Source organism: Rattus rattus, chromosome 4, assembly GCF_011064425.1.
Source record: "Rattus rattus isolate New Zealand chromosome 4, Rrattus_CSIRO_v1, whole genome shotgun sequence".
Classification (NCBI taxonomy): domain Eukaryota; kingdom Metazoa; phylum Chordata; class Mammalia; order Rodentia; family Muridae; genus Rattus; species Rattus rattus.
The window spans coordinates 92,681,318-92,693,930 of record NC_046157.1 but is presented as its reverse complement, the minus strand read 5'-3'; the positions used below and the strand labels follow the sequence as shown (position 1 = coordinate 92,693,930).

At 41.2% G+C, this 12,613-nt stretch overlaps 1 protein-coding gene across 5 annotated transcripts in view; it reads right to left on the bottom strand.

Annotated features, from left to right (window-relative positions):
• St6gal2 (ST6 beta-galactoside alpha-2,6-sialyltransferase 2) overlaps positions 1 to 3,721 on the bottom strand; it is a 91,789-nt gene extending 88,068 nt beyond the window's left edge. For 3 of the 5 annotated variants that reach the window (XR_004387700.1, XM_032900832.1, XM_032900831.1), the window contains exon 1: positions 3,036 to 3,721. The gene's annotated coding sequence lies outside the window, so the exon portion shown is untranslated. Of the gene's footprint in view, positions 1 to 2,470; positions 2,528 to 3,035 lie in introns of those variants that run through there. The other 2 variants (XM_032900834.1, XM_032900836.1) reach the window with 2 other exon arrangements.
• Positions 3,722 to 12,613: the final 8,892 nt, after the last annotated feature.

Below are 12,613 nucleotides of genomic sequence, written 5' to 3'. Positions count from 1 at the left end.
TCTGCTAAAAGAGGTGCCGAGATTTTGGAATCATAACGTACATCAGATTTGAAGAGAGACCTAATAAATCATCTCTCCGCAGTGTTGTATTTAGTCTTTGTGCTGAAGGTATGCTAACCTTTATAAACAAAACACATCTCTCAAAAGTGGTACAGTGGAGGGTTTTCAAGAGAGGGGGTGCATTACTAAACTGCAGGAATGTTAATCTACTGATAGTAGCTGGTCATTATCCACAACCCATTTAGTCTTTGGCACTGTCATCAATAGTTGGTGCTAAAAACACTGAAAATTTGTGTTAATGTGTACTTCTTCTTAAATGACTCCAAAACTACCGTCTCGTCTCATAAAATTGTTTCTTTTATAGTCATATATGATTCTCATCTTTGGTGAAGAATGAGTTTTTTAAGGCTTAAAAATGTTTAAAACTTAACATGTAGTGACCAAAACTCTTATTTTGCTTAGACATTAGAGCAATTGAATTGAACATTAATTAATTAAAGCAATTAAATTTTAAGTTCAGACTCCAGAATATTCCAAAGAAGGAAAAGCACAATGTAGTGGGAATAGTATAGTACAGTATACTCTAAGAGAAATCTATATCCTATTATCATGCATGAGACATTTTTATTTAGATTATCAGAAATGAGGCAACAGACCTGCAGATTAATTAAGTTTCCCATGCAATGCAGGTCTTCAAGCTTTCCTGTGGTTTATTAATCTAAGCAGGAGCTGCACCAGTCCAAGAACAAGTGTGCCAGCACTTACAAAAAATGATTGGGTACTTTCTACACTAGAGGATAAGAGTTCAGTTAGAATATTAGCAAGAGATCTGCTCATAAAGAGAACAAAACTCAGAGGAAGATGAGGACAAAAATAAAAGCCCTAGAAACAGGACACATGGACAACATTTCTCTGCAACTTCCACTCAACCTGACCGTCTTGATCAGATCTGGCTTGACTGTACTCAGATATTCAAATCTGTTCCTTCTTGGTTTTCATTGTCAGGACTAAGCACAAATGACTGCCCTTTTCTGGTACTGCATCAGTCACACATTTCCAGATGTTAACATGGCTCAGCCTTACTCTTCTAGATGTGTGTGGTCATCCTCACCTTCACTTTCTAAATTGTGCCTACCACCAGCACCATAAAGTGTGGAGCTCCTAGCTCTATCAGAAGAGGAGACTTACATCAAAATTCCCTGAAGGACTCAGCTCACAACCCAGGAAGCATCATCTTCACTAAGCACAAAGCATGCTCCAGTTCCTATCAGTCATGAGCGAGAAGCAGACAATTTCTTTGCTTGTCTGAGCATCCTCATGATTTGTGAAATTAAGAACCTATTCATCTATTAATGTTGTCTTTTCTTCTGTTACCATGCTCAACCACCGTTGCTGCCAGTTATTTTAACACATTAGACCAAAATGAGAAAAAAAAAATGGTTGTCATTTCAGAAAAAAATAGTGATGGAAAAAGCAGCTAAGGGTCACACGTTATTGCTTCTCCTTCGAAAAGAAGAGTTAGCCCAAATTTGCCACCCAAACACTCATGAAAAATAAAGATTGAAAAGGTCATTCCTGTTAGCTCTTGTTTTGTTTTGTTTTAATATGCAAAAAGCAAGGTGTTTCAGTGAGCCGAGGAGTCTCTGACCCAAAAAAGGCAGTGCACAGGAGGACTACAGTATGCTCCTACATAGCAGACTTTTCAGTAGTCCAAGAGACAATGATTTTCACCCCAAATGACCTAATTCTCTTCAAATTTTCAGCAGGACCTCCCACTGTCCCCGAAAGTTTACCAAAATCCAGGTACACATAACTCCCCATCCCACAGAGCTTTTGGAATTCTATAACTCTACCTTATAAGTTATGTCCCAGGAAACACATAAGTAGAAGCTAGAAGACAATCACAAAAGTCTCATTTAAATTCCTGGAAAGCACAGCTTCTCCAAACACACTATTCATCTCTCTTTGGAAAGCCTAATTTGCATTGAACCAAGAGTTTAACTCCACTGGCCCCACAACACATTGACATCAAGTCCAAAGGAGATAGACGCCGTATTCCAAATTAAAAAGAATTCATCGCATAACCACTCTCAACGCTGGGAAGTAAAACAACCCAAACACAGAGTTTTCGCCAGACTAGTTCATAAAAATAAACACTGATTTTAGGAGGCTCCCGAAAAGCCCTCTGCACCTGAACATTATAGGAACAAAGAGAAAAAGAAAAGAGAGAGAGAGAGAGAGAGAGAGAGAGAGAGAGAGAGAGAGAGAGAGAGAGAAATCAGGATGCTCTCTAAGCTGTAAGCGCTAATTTGCATGAAGATGGGTCTGGGAAATTTGATTAAAAAAAAAAACAAAAAACAAAAACCTCCAATTCCTTTCACAGGTAATCACGTCAAATCAAAAGCAAAGTCCCTCATCCCCAGAGTTAACTATATCCACCTGTCCAAGTGCAAGCTCTCCTTTGGCTCACCCTCTTTGAAATGTCTTGTTTCTCCCCACACAGCGCTGGCTTCTGTTAGCTGAGCTCATCTAACTCTGTAGCTCAGTGCAACTAGCCAAGGAGATTCCTGCAGGATACAGCGGGTCGCAGACCTCGCACACCCGCGTGCTACTACTCATTCAGCCTGTCCCGACACCTGTGCCCCAAAGCCATGCTCGGTGCCCAAGTAGGATTCATGAGGGTCACATTTTATTCACCCGGCAGCCAAGCAGGAGGGAGGGTGAGCGGGAGGGCGAGCTGGCGGGCGGGCGGGCGTGCGTGCACACCAAGAGCTCCTACTCTCACTCGGATGCCTTGGGAAGCTCGGCCTCGCTAGGGGCTCAGGCGACCCCGTGCTGGCTTGGTCTCCTCTCCAACAAGGCATGACCGTGCCGCCGCGGGCTGCAGCTTGGCCTTTTAGCAGTGCGTGGCTCATTGTTCCAATCCGCGGTGGCACAGCTGCGGGTGGCCTCGAGGACAGGCGATCGGAGGCTGTCCGCCCAGAGCCCTTCACAAACCCCCGCCCTCCCGGTATCAATCTTCCACCCGAGCTTACCTAGCCGCTAGGCACTGGAGAGTTGATCGGCCTCCCTCGCGCGCCCGGGCCCGTAGCTTGCCCCGCGGCCAGCGCAGGCGGGGACGCTTTAGCGACGCAGAGCCTGCCTCTCGTAGAGCGATTGCAGACTCTGCTGCGTGGGGCGGCGCGGCTGCCTAAAAAGGCGAGCTAATCCCAGCCGCCGCCTTCACCAGCTGAGCGGCTCCAAGGGCTCCCTGAACCGCCTCTGCTCCCAAATACCTGGCACCCAAGCACAGGAGGGTCCCAGTGGTGGCCTCTGGAATGCTACCGGCCGCCAGTGGGACAGGGCGGTCTGGGAAGCTGGACCGGAGGAAGTGAGTCTTTGTGTGCTGGCCTCGAACACACAGCCCTCGGCAGAGCAAAAGCAGGGCTACCTGCGCGCCAGGCAGCTGGGTGGAGCGTGAGGAGCTCAGCATCCTCTGGGCCACGGCTCCCTTTGTTCAGACTCTGGCGGACTCAAGCCGCCTACATCCTCACTCTGGCTGCTGCTACTGAGAAGCGCTCGACTGTGCAGGGACGCACTCGGGGACGTGCGGCTTTTGGAGCTCCCCACTTGCCAACCTCCATAGGTCCATCCAACCCTAGGAAGGGTGATCAAATTCTCCCTTCTGAGACTCCCGGGACTACCCGCTGGGCATAGGGGTGACCAAGTGCTGTGCTGCAGGAGCCGCATTTTGTGTGTGTGTGTGTGTGTGTGTGTGTGTGTGTGTGTGTGTGTGTGTGTGTGTGTGTGTGTGTGTGTGTGTTCAAGTGTGCTATGCCCATTTGTCACAACCCTCCTGTATTTCAAAGGCATCCGCAGCTGTCCCTGGTTGTGGGTAAACATGCTTCTCTGAACTTTGCCCCCTGGGACCCTTGGATGCCAGTGTTACCTTCAAGTTTTCTCCCAGAGTTAGAAAAGGACAAGAGCACCATGATAGATGAGCAAAACTCAATCCAGAAGTTTACAGACATTTAACAATCAGGAATTAAACTAAAACCCACAGAGGGAAATTCGCTTGTGTGATCAAGTCTACCTGAGAGATGCTTTCTCGGGTTTCCCCAGTTCTATTAAACTATTTCTGACACTTGGAATTTCTAAGAACTGCCTGAAAGGGTATCTGTCACTCATTAATTACTGCTTCTTACATATGTGAAATATATATGATATGGCTAATTCTGTGCTCTGCCCCTCCCCACAGTTCAAACAACAGACTCTGCCAGTCACTGAGGTGATGTAAACTGTGGCCCTAGGCTTCATCTCCTGTCTAATGGGTACATTTGCAAATACCAACAAGTATGCTGCACAATGTGCTAAAAGTGCATTATACACTCTCCAGTCCTTAAATTTAACAACAAATCCATTCATGTACTAGAAACCATAGTAGCATTATTACATTATTTCACTGGAAAGTAAAAATTCTCAATTTCTAACATTTCTCATAGACTGCGAATGTTTTTTACCCCCATCTTGCTGTTTTAACAAAAATGCTTCAAAGTGCCTTCATGACTACCTTAAAAAAAAAAAGAAAGAAAAAACACTAAATGTTACAACATAACAATGGACTTTGTTCCTGTAGAAAACTTACCCAGCTTAAAATAAATTGCTGTCATAGAAATTTAAGTGAACTTAATTTACTATTTATGGTCTAGGAAGGAAATAAATGGGGCCAACCTGGCAATCTGTTGCTTCCCAAGCAAATCATAAAGGCAATTTAGATGTGGAAAGCTGTATGTCCTGCTGGTTTCTGTCAGAGGATAATGGTAAATGAGATATTTTCACACGCTTTAGCTGGTCTGCTCGGAGGAAGCCTAAACAAGAGTAGACAGAGTTTTTCCCATTAGTCTACTGAAGAGCTCTGCTGACTCTATAATATTCCTTTCAATTTCAAGCGAACGTTTTTAAAAAGCCAGGAAGCATTTACAAATCCATTTTTCTGTATGTGCTCATATTATCTTGCACTTCTGTTTAGGGTTAGGGTTAGGGTTAGGGTTAGGCTTTCTCCATCATCCTTGTAATAACCCATAGCCATGCTGCTGATGGGTTCTCAAAGCATCACTCAATATCAGCTGGATTTGTGCACATTCAGTGACTTTTGTGTATGGTGCCTTTGTCCACAGGGTCTTGGCATCAGGTTCTGGAGTAGAACCAAGAGGAGTTGAGGGAGCCCCCTGTCCAAGAACTCCTAAAAAGGAAACCCATTCCTGGCACAAAGCTTTTTACTTATTATTTGGTGAAATGTAGTAGGAGCACTGTGGCCCCATTACAGTGTAACTCAACTTAAGCTCCTTTTATCTACGTGTATGTTTAAATTGAAGAAGTGTTTTTTATTAAATGAGGCCCATAGTGTTAATTATCCCTCCCCATGTTCCTTCCTCTAAACTACCCTCCCATGCCTACCCCATGTAATCCTTCCTGTTCCTTTATTCTGATGTATATCAACGTGTTCTTTCTTCTTTCTGTTGACTACCTTCCTCCAAGCCTCAGAACCCTTTACAAATTCTCTGGCTTCTGTGGATAATTCAAATACTGTAGATAATTCAAATAAAGAGTTTATCTAAATTTATCTAAAGAGTTAAAGCTAACATCCACACGTGAGGGAAAGCAGGCAACATTTGTCTTCTGAGAAGATTTTGTGAGCCATCCATTTTCCTGTGATTTCTTAACTTCATTTTCTTAACAGCTGAATAATATTCTATTGTATAAATGTACCATATTCTAATTATCCATTCATCAATTGATGGATAGTTAAGCTGTTCGTATTTCCTGGCTGTTGTGAATAGAGCAGCAGTGAACTCCCTTCTTAGCAGCACAGTCAGTCTTTAGAATGTGTGCCCAAGAGTGGTGTAACAAGATCATGTGGCAGAGTGCTACTTTCTTGATGAAGCTCCACACTGATCTCCTTAGCGGTTGTACTGAGTTGTACTCCCACCACTACTGACTAATGTTTCCATTTTTTCCATATACACACCAGCATCTGTTATCAATTTTTTTTTTACCTTAGCCATTCTAAATGAAATAAAATGAAATTTAAAAGCATTTCTAACTTGCAGTTCTCTGATAGATAGGGATGTTGAACACTCAAAAAAACTGTTTTCTACCCTTTGTTTTCCATCTTTTGCGACCTCTGTTTAGTTCCATGTCCAAATTTTAATTGGGTTGTTTGCTTTGTTGATATTTAATCTTTTTAGTTCTTTGTGTATTGTAGACAGTGCTTATAAATTGCATAGTTAGTAAACATTCTTTAGGGTCCTGCTTCTCTGGGGAAATGGTATTCTTTGCTGAACAGAGCGTTTTAGTTTCATTCAGGTCCTGTTCAGAGAGTCCTTTCTTGTGCCAATAATTTCAAGTAGTTTTTCTACTTTCTCTTCTATTAGATTCAGAATATTTGCTCTGATATTGAGGTCATTGATCCTTGAGGTGTGGAAATATGTGAGGGTAAAGAATAAGGATCTTGTTTCCTTCTTCTCCCTGTAGCCATCTTGTTTGATGGGTCCCATTTGTTGAAGATGCTTCCTTTTTTCTAGTGTGAATTGCCAGACTCTTTGTTTAAAACCAGGTTGTTGTGTGAGTCTAGGCTTATATGTAGGTCCTTAATTGTATTCCTTGATCAAGGTGTCAGTTTTTTGCCGCTACAATGCTGCTTTCATTATGGTAACTTTGAATTTGGGATGGTAATACTTTCACCAGTGTATTTGGGATTGTTTGCCTACTCAGGGTCTTTTGTATTTCATTTGAGTTTAAGATTATATCTTCAATTTCTGTGAAGAACCGCATTGGGGTTTTAATAGGAGTTGTATTGAATTATTAGATTGTGTAGGATGATGTCACAGGTGAGGCAGGTACAGGATAGAAGGAGGCCTGTCATTGGAGGAGAATGAAGGATGGGCAGGAGAGAAGTTTGAAGGAAGAGGAGGAGACTAGGGGAGAGAGGAGGAGACAGGGCTGGGGAGAGGGGCTGAGAAGCCATGGCAGGACAAGATGGCAGGTGATGTTAAGATTCTGCTCTGTGTATTTACAGGTTGTTATCAATGTTCTCAAGGAATGAGAACCGGGTACTGGGCTTTGTATGTTTAAGTGGGCAATTATATCTTACCAATTGGGTCAAAGATTATTGTGTTGTGTGTTCTTTTATGTGAGGGTTTGAGTGTAGGAAAGTGTGCGGCTGGGATGTGTTTCTGCCAAGATATCTAGCAGATATCTTGGGGCACCGAAGTGTAGACACAGAGGGGTAAAAGACACCGTTACTCTTTATTATTTTTATATTTTTACAACAACAAGATTGATTTTGGTAAATGAGTCATTTTCATAATATTAACTCTAACAATCCCTGAGCATGGGAAATCTTTCCAATTTAAGTAGCATTTTAAATGTCTTTCCTCAGTGTGTAAGCCTCCACAAAAAGGAAGGAAGGAAGAAGGAAGGAAGGAAGGAAGGAAGGAAGGAAGGAAAGGAAGGAAGGAAGGGAAGGAAGGAAGGAAGGAGAGAGGAAGGAGGGAGGGAAAGTGGGAAAAAGTAAAGCCACTTAGAGTGAAACCATGCCTAGTACTGGAAACAGAACTAACTGCAAGGGGCAAGTGGTGCTCTGAATCTTAGAGGTAAACCTACAACTACTCCTTACTAAACCAGCATGACCTCTAACTACATTCCAAATATTTATCCCTAGATCAACAGAGAAGTACAGTTTTTAACCCCTCATCAAAGAAAAAGACCATTACAGAAAACTGGAACCTATCCAAATGTAGAGACTATATGTCACAAATCACCAACTGGTACATCTACACCACAACTCCTGTACCCAAGACTCAGGGATCATTGCGGAAGAAGAGGGCAGAAGACTTGAGAACCAGAGACACAAGAAGTTTGCTGTGAGATTGTTTCTTCCAGAAATATTAGAGAAGTTGAATCCATGAAGTCTCACCAACATGGCTACCTAAACAAGGGTTGAATAAGAAGGACAAAATCCTTTAAAGCCTCAATCCTTGATGAAAGAAAGACACAGCTGAGTAATGCCAAGAGCAAGAGAAACAGTCATACTCAAGAAAGAACTCCTAAATTGATTATCCAATAACAAGTCCCGAAATTATTGTATATATACAAGTAGCATTATATCATCTGTGTAGGTTGTATTCATATATTTTTAGATTATACAGACATGGGCTGTGTGTGTGTGTGTGTGTGTGTGTGTGTGTGTGTGTGTGTGTGTGAGAGAGAGAGAGAGAGAGAGAGAGAGAGAGAGAGAGAGAGAGAGGGACAGAGAGAGAGAGAGAGAGAAATAAAAAATATAAAGGCCATGAATCTGAGAGAAAAGCTACATGGGAACAGTGGAGAGGAAGAAAGGGAAGAGGGAATTATGTAAAAATATTTTAATTTAAAAGAATAAAACAAAACCCTTATATATTTTAATAAGCAAATAGAGAGACTGGGAGGCTGAATATAGGTTTATAGGTTTATATGGGAACCAATGTCCTGGACTACCTGAGGCCCTTACCCTCCTTCCTTTCTGTATTTCAGGAAGGAAATAAAAGAAAATTTCTCATCAGACACAAGAGAGTTGCCATCTACAACATCAATTGTAGGAGAGATGACACAGAAATGCAATTGCTGGTCTTTAAGATTGCCAGTATCCAGTCAGCTCTTGCCTTCAGAAGGGAACCACGAACAGAATTGTAGGGTCACAATTCAACCTCAACAAGAATCATCACGAAACAGGCATGAAAAAACATAACAGAAAGAAAGAGACCAAACTCTTCTGCACCTCCATGGACAGCAAATAGAGCTGAAGACTGGAAGGTGGAATTTGTCTCTGACCTTTGATCTCTGAGTATGATTTTCTGAGCTTCAGCAACTCACTGAGTGGTCTGGATGAACATAAAATTGACAAGTTTTGCAGAAATAGCTGAGATCAATCACAAGCTTACTATCATTCAAGGCTTGATATTTCAGTCTTTATATAAACATTCCCATCAATTATCTCACTGAATTTTAAAAACTCTGAAAGATGCAGTGAAGGTATAGAGAGGATTAGGGACAAGGACAGGCTCCATGGACAAACAGAGATGGCCCTGTCATTTATTAACTATATGGCAACAATAATGGCACTTGTGGGGAAAAAATGAAGGGGTTTTTAAGAAGACCTGGAGTGTTCAAACAAATTATTTTTACTCAAATAAAATTACATTAATAAAAAATGTATCCCATATTTCCCAAAATATCAATACTTTCATAATGTGGTTTATTATATTTAGACCTCTATTTAAAGTTTCCCTTGATCTTTACAATGTTGGAAGTATATATCATGTCCCTTTGCCTCAAAGACATTATTTAGAATTTCTTAAGAGTTTCTCTCCTGAGTGAGCTAACCCAATCACAGAAAGACATACATGGTATGCACTCATTGATAAGTGGCTATTAGTCCAAATGCCTGAATTACCCTAGATGCCTAGAACAAATGAAACTCAAGACGGATGATCAAAATGTGAATGCTTCACTCCTTCTTTAAAAGGGGAACAAGAATACCCTTGGCAGGGAAGAGAGAGGCAAAGATTAAAACAGAGACTGAAGGGACACCCATTCAGAGCCTGCCCCACATGTGGCCCATATATATACAGCCACCCAATTAGATAAGATGGATGAAGCAAAGAAGTGCAGAAGTGTAGATCGCTCCTGAGAGACACAGCCAGAATACAGCAAATACAGAGGCGAATGTCAGCAGCAAACCACTGAACTGAGAATAGGACCCCAATTGAAGGAATCAGAGAAAGAACTGAAGAGCTTGAAGGCTCGAGACCCCATATGTACAACAATGCCAAGCAACCTGGAGCTTCCAGGGACTAAGCCACTACCTAAAGACTATACATGGACTGACCCTGGACTCTGACCTCATAGGTAGCAATGAATATCCTAGTAAGAGCACCAGTGGAAGGGGAAGCCCTGGGTCCTGTTAAGACTGAACCCCCCAGTGAACTAGACAGTTGGGGGAGGGCGGCAATAGGGGAAGGGTGGGGAGGGAACACCCATAAGGAAGGGGAGGGGGAGGGGATGTTTGCCCGAAACCGGGAAAGGGAATAACACTCAAATGTATATAAGAAATATTCAAGTTAAAAAAAAAAAAAGTAGTAAAATAAAAAAAAAAGAAAAGAAAAGAAAAAAAAAAGAGTTTCTCCCTACACAAGTAGAAAGAGCTATATCATTGCCAATATGTGTGAAGCTCGGTGTGATAATCCAATACGTGATAAGCAATGTTCAGACAAGATCATTAGAATTTCCATTTCTCATGAATTTATCACTGGGGACATTTTCATAGCTAGGTGTCCTGTCTCTTTCCTCTCTCTCATGTAAGTGTTTTTGTCAGTGTACCTGTTCCATAACCTTAAAATATTAAAAAAATTCAAACCAACTTCTAAATGACTCCCGGTTTGAGCTTCTTTCTCCACAGTTTAGGCACAGATCTATTTACAGCATTTTTTCTTTTTCTTTAGGGCCATAAACTCTGAGAATCACTTCCTCTCAGCACATCTTAAAATGCTTCTGTCCTTATTTTCCCCAACACTGAATAATGTTAACTTGCCTGTTTGGTCAATAAGATAAGTCTCTATCTCCTCTCGCTGCCACAAAGCGTTCTTCACTCCTTTCTGGTTAAATGGTACTTTATGTGGGTTGAATTTGAGGTTGCCTCTTTAGTCCACTCTCTAATTTTAGTCCCTTTCCAGCCCACCTAAAAGAAAAGGTTTTTTCTTCTCTGTTTATAACATGCCTGGGAAAAAAGATTTTTGTCTTTGTCAACCAGCTTCAGCATAGAAAGTAAGTTTTCCTTGTTCACATATCCTCTTAATACAAGTAACTCAGACATGACAGCTAACTCTGAAGCAATTTCCCCATTTGTAAAGTCAGAATAATATCATACCTTAGGGCTGTTTAGAGGATTTGATAAGATGATGCTGAAATGCCTACTTCGGTGCATAATCTTGTAAAGTCCAACCAACTGAAGAATTGTTAGGAGGCTGGGAGAAAGCCTAGTCTACAAATACAGAAATACAGTGAGAAGGTGAAAAGGATTCTTGCTGGGTCTTCTATTCCTAACCCACTCTAGCAGCTGCTTGTCAGATGTCAGTGCTGTAGTGGGCTTCCAGTAATATCTAGAAATGTAGAAGAGTGGGCCAATTATTTCATTCATCCAGGTAAGAGACAGGCAAATATATGCACCACAACAGTTACATGAGGCACTCACTTCTAGCCATAACTCTGAAGTTCCCATGCCAGCAGACTGTCACCAGCCCCTAACCAATGCCTCCCATGCCTTCCACTTTGAACTAACCTCTCTCTTAGTTTTAAGCCTCTGCAACACACAAGATGTAGATCTAGACTTTAGTTGTTCTTTGATGGGTGGATTTTGGGGACTCTCATGCAACAGAATGGGTAATAAATAGAAAATTGATGGAATTACATCTCAAAACTGTCTTGATATCTGAAAGCCAATGGAGACATTTCCATTTGAAAATTATCTTAGGAGAATAAACACTCTATATGTGATGCTCCTTTGATTACTTTCTCAGAGGCCCTTCTTTAGTGAGCAAGCACTGCAATTAATTAAAACCCACTTTGACTGCTGGTTAATTTTCCCTTGATTAGCCCAGCATTTTCTCATCTATCCCTTACAAAACACTAATCATTCTGAGTTGAAGTGACCTATTCTGACACCTGATTACTATGGAACTGAAAACATGATGCCATTTCAGAAGTCTAAATTCTACAGCAATTTAAATTTTGTTCAGTCACTGGCAGAAATGATTCAAAATAGCTTTCATTATAGAAACTAATGGAAAATAATGGCACTAATTTAAGACTTCAGAGGCATGAACACAAAGTGAAAGCTTTGGACCAATTTTTAAACAACTTACATACTTTTAAAAGAGAAATACTGAGTTGCCTAATATGCCTCTTTTAGCTCAAGTTATTCTCCTCTGCTGTGCCAGTTCTCAGCTAAGGATTTCAGAATCAACTCAGGTTCCTGAAAGATTTCCTCCATGGTTGAGATTTATGGTAAGTTACACACAGGACAATGTACCTCAGACTGCTATGTCTTTCTTCATCCAAATAGTGCAAACTTTATAAAGAGTCATCAGTGTGGCTTACCCATAATAACAATATTAGAACAGCTAAAGTATATAAAATTTCAGGAATGCAGATAGCTGAGTCTATAGAGTGACAACCTGTCTCAAAAAGTAAAAACAAAAACAAATCAACAAAAGCTAGTACCCTAAATGGTACTTGCATGACACATGGGATATAGTGTGTAAAATTTTAATGACCTGCATAAAGGGACTGAATTGTCACGTGGCAGGTAAGATTAGAATAACTGGAGAAGAATCAGTTTCTTACTTTTGACTCAACTCTAGCTTCTGGTGGCAACATTGGCAAGGCACGTGGTATAATTCATACTGAAAAGGTTAGCATTTTGAGTCTCTATTTCTAGTTTAAATGGATTGTAAAGGATGCTCCTACCTATTGTATCACTGAGAAGCAGTAAAAGGATGACACACCCATGGTTTGCCTTTTAAAAATTCCTCATGCAGGA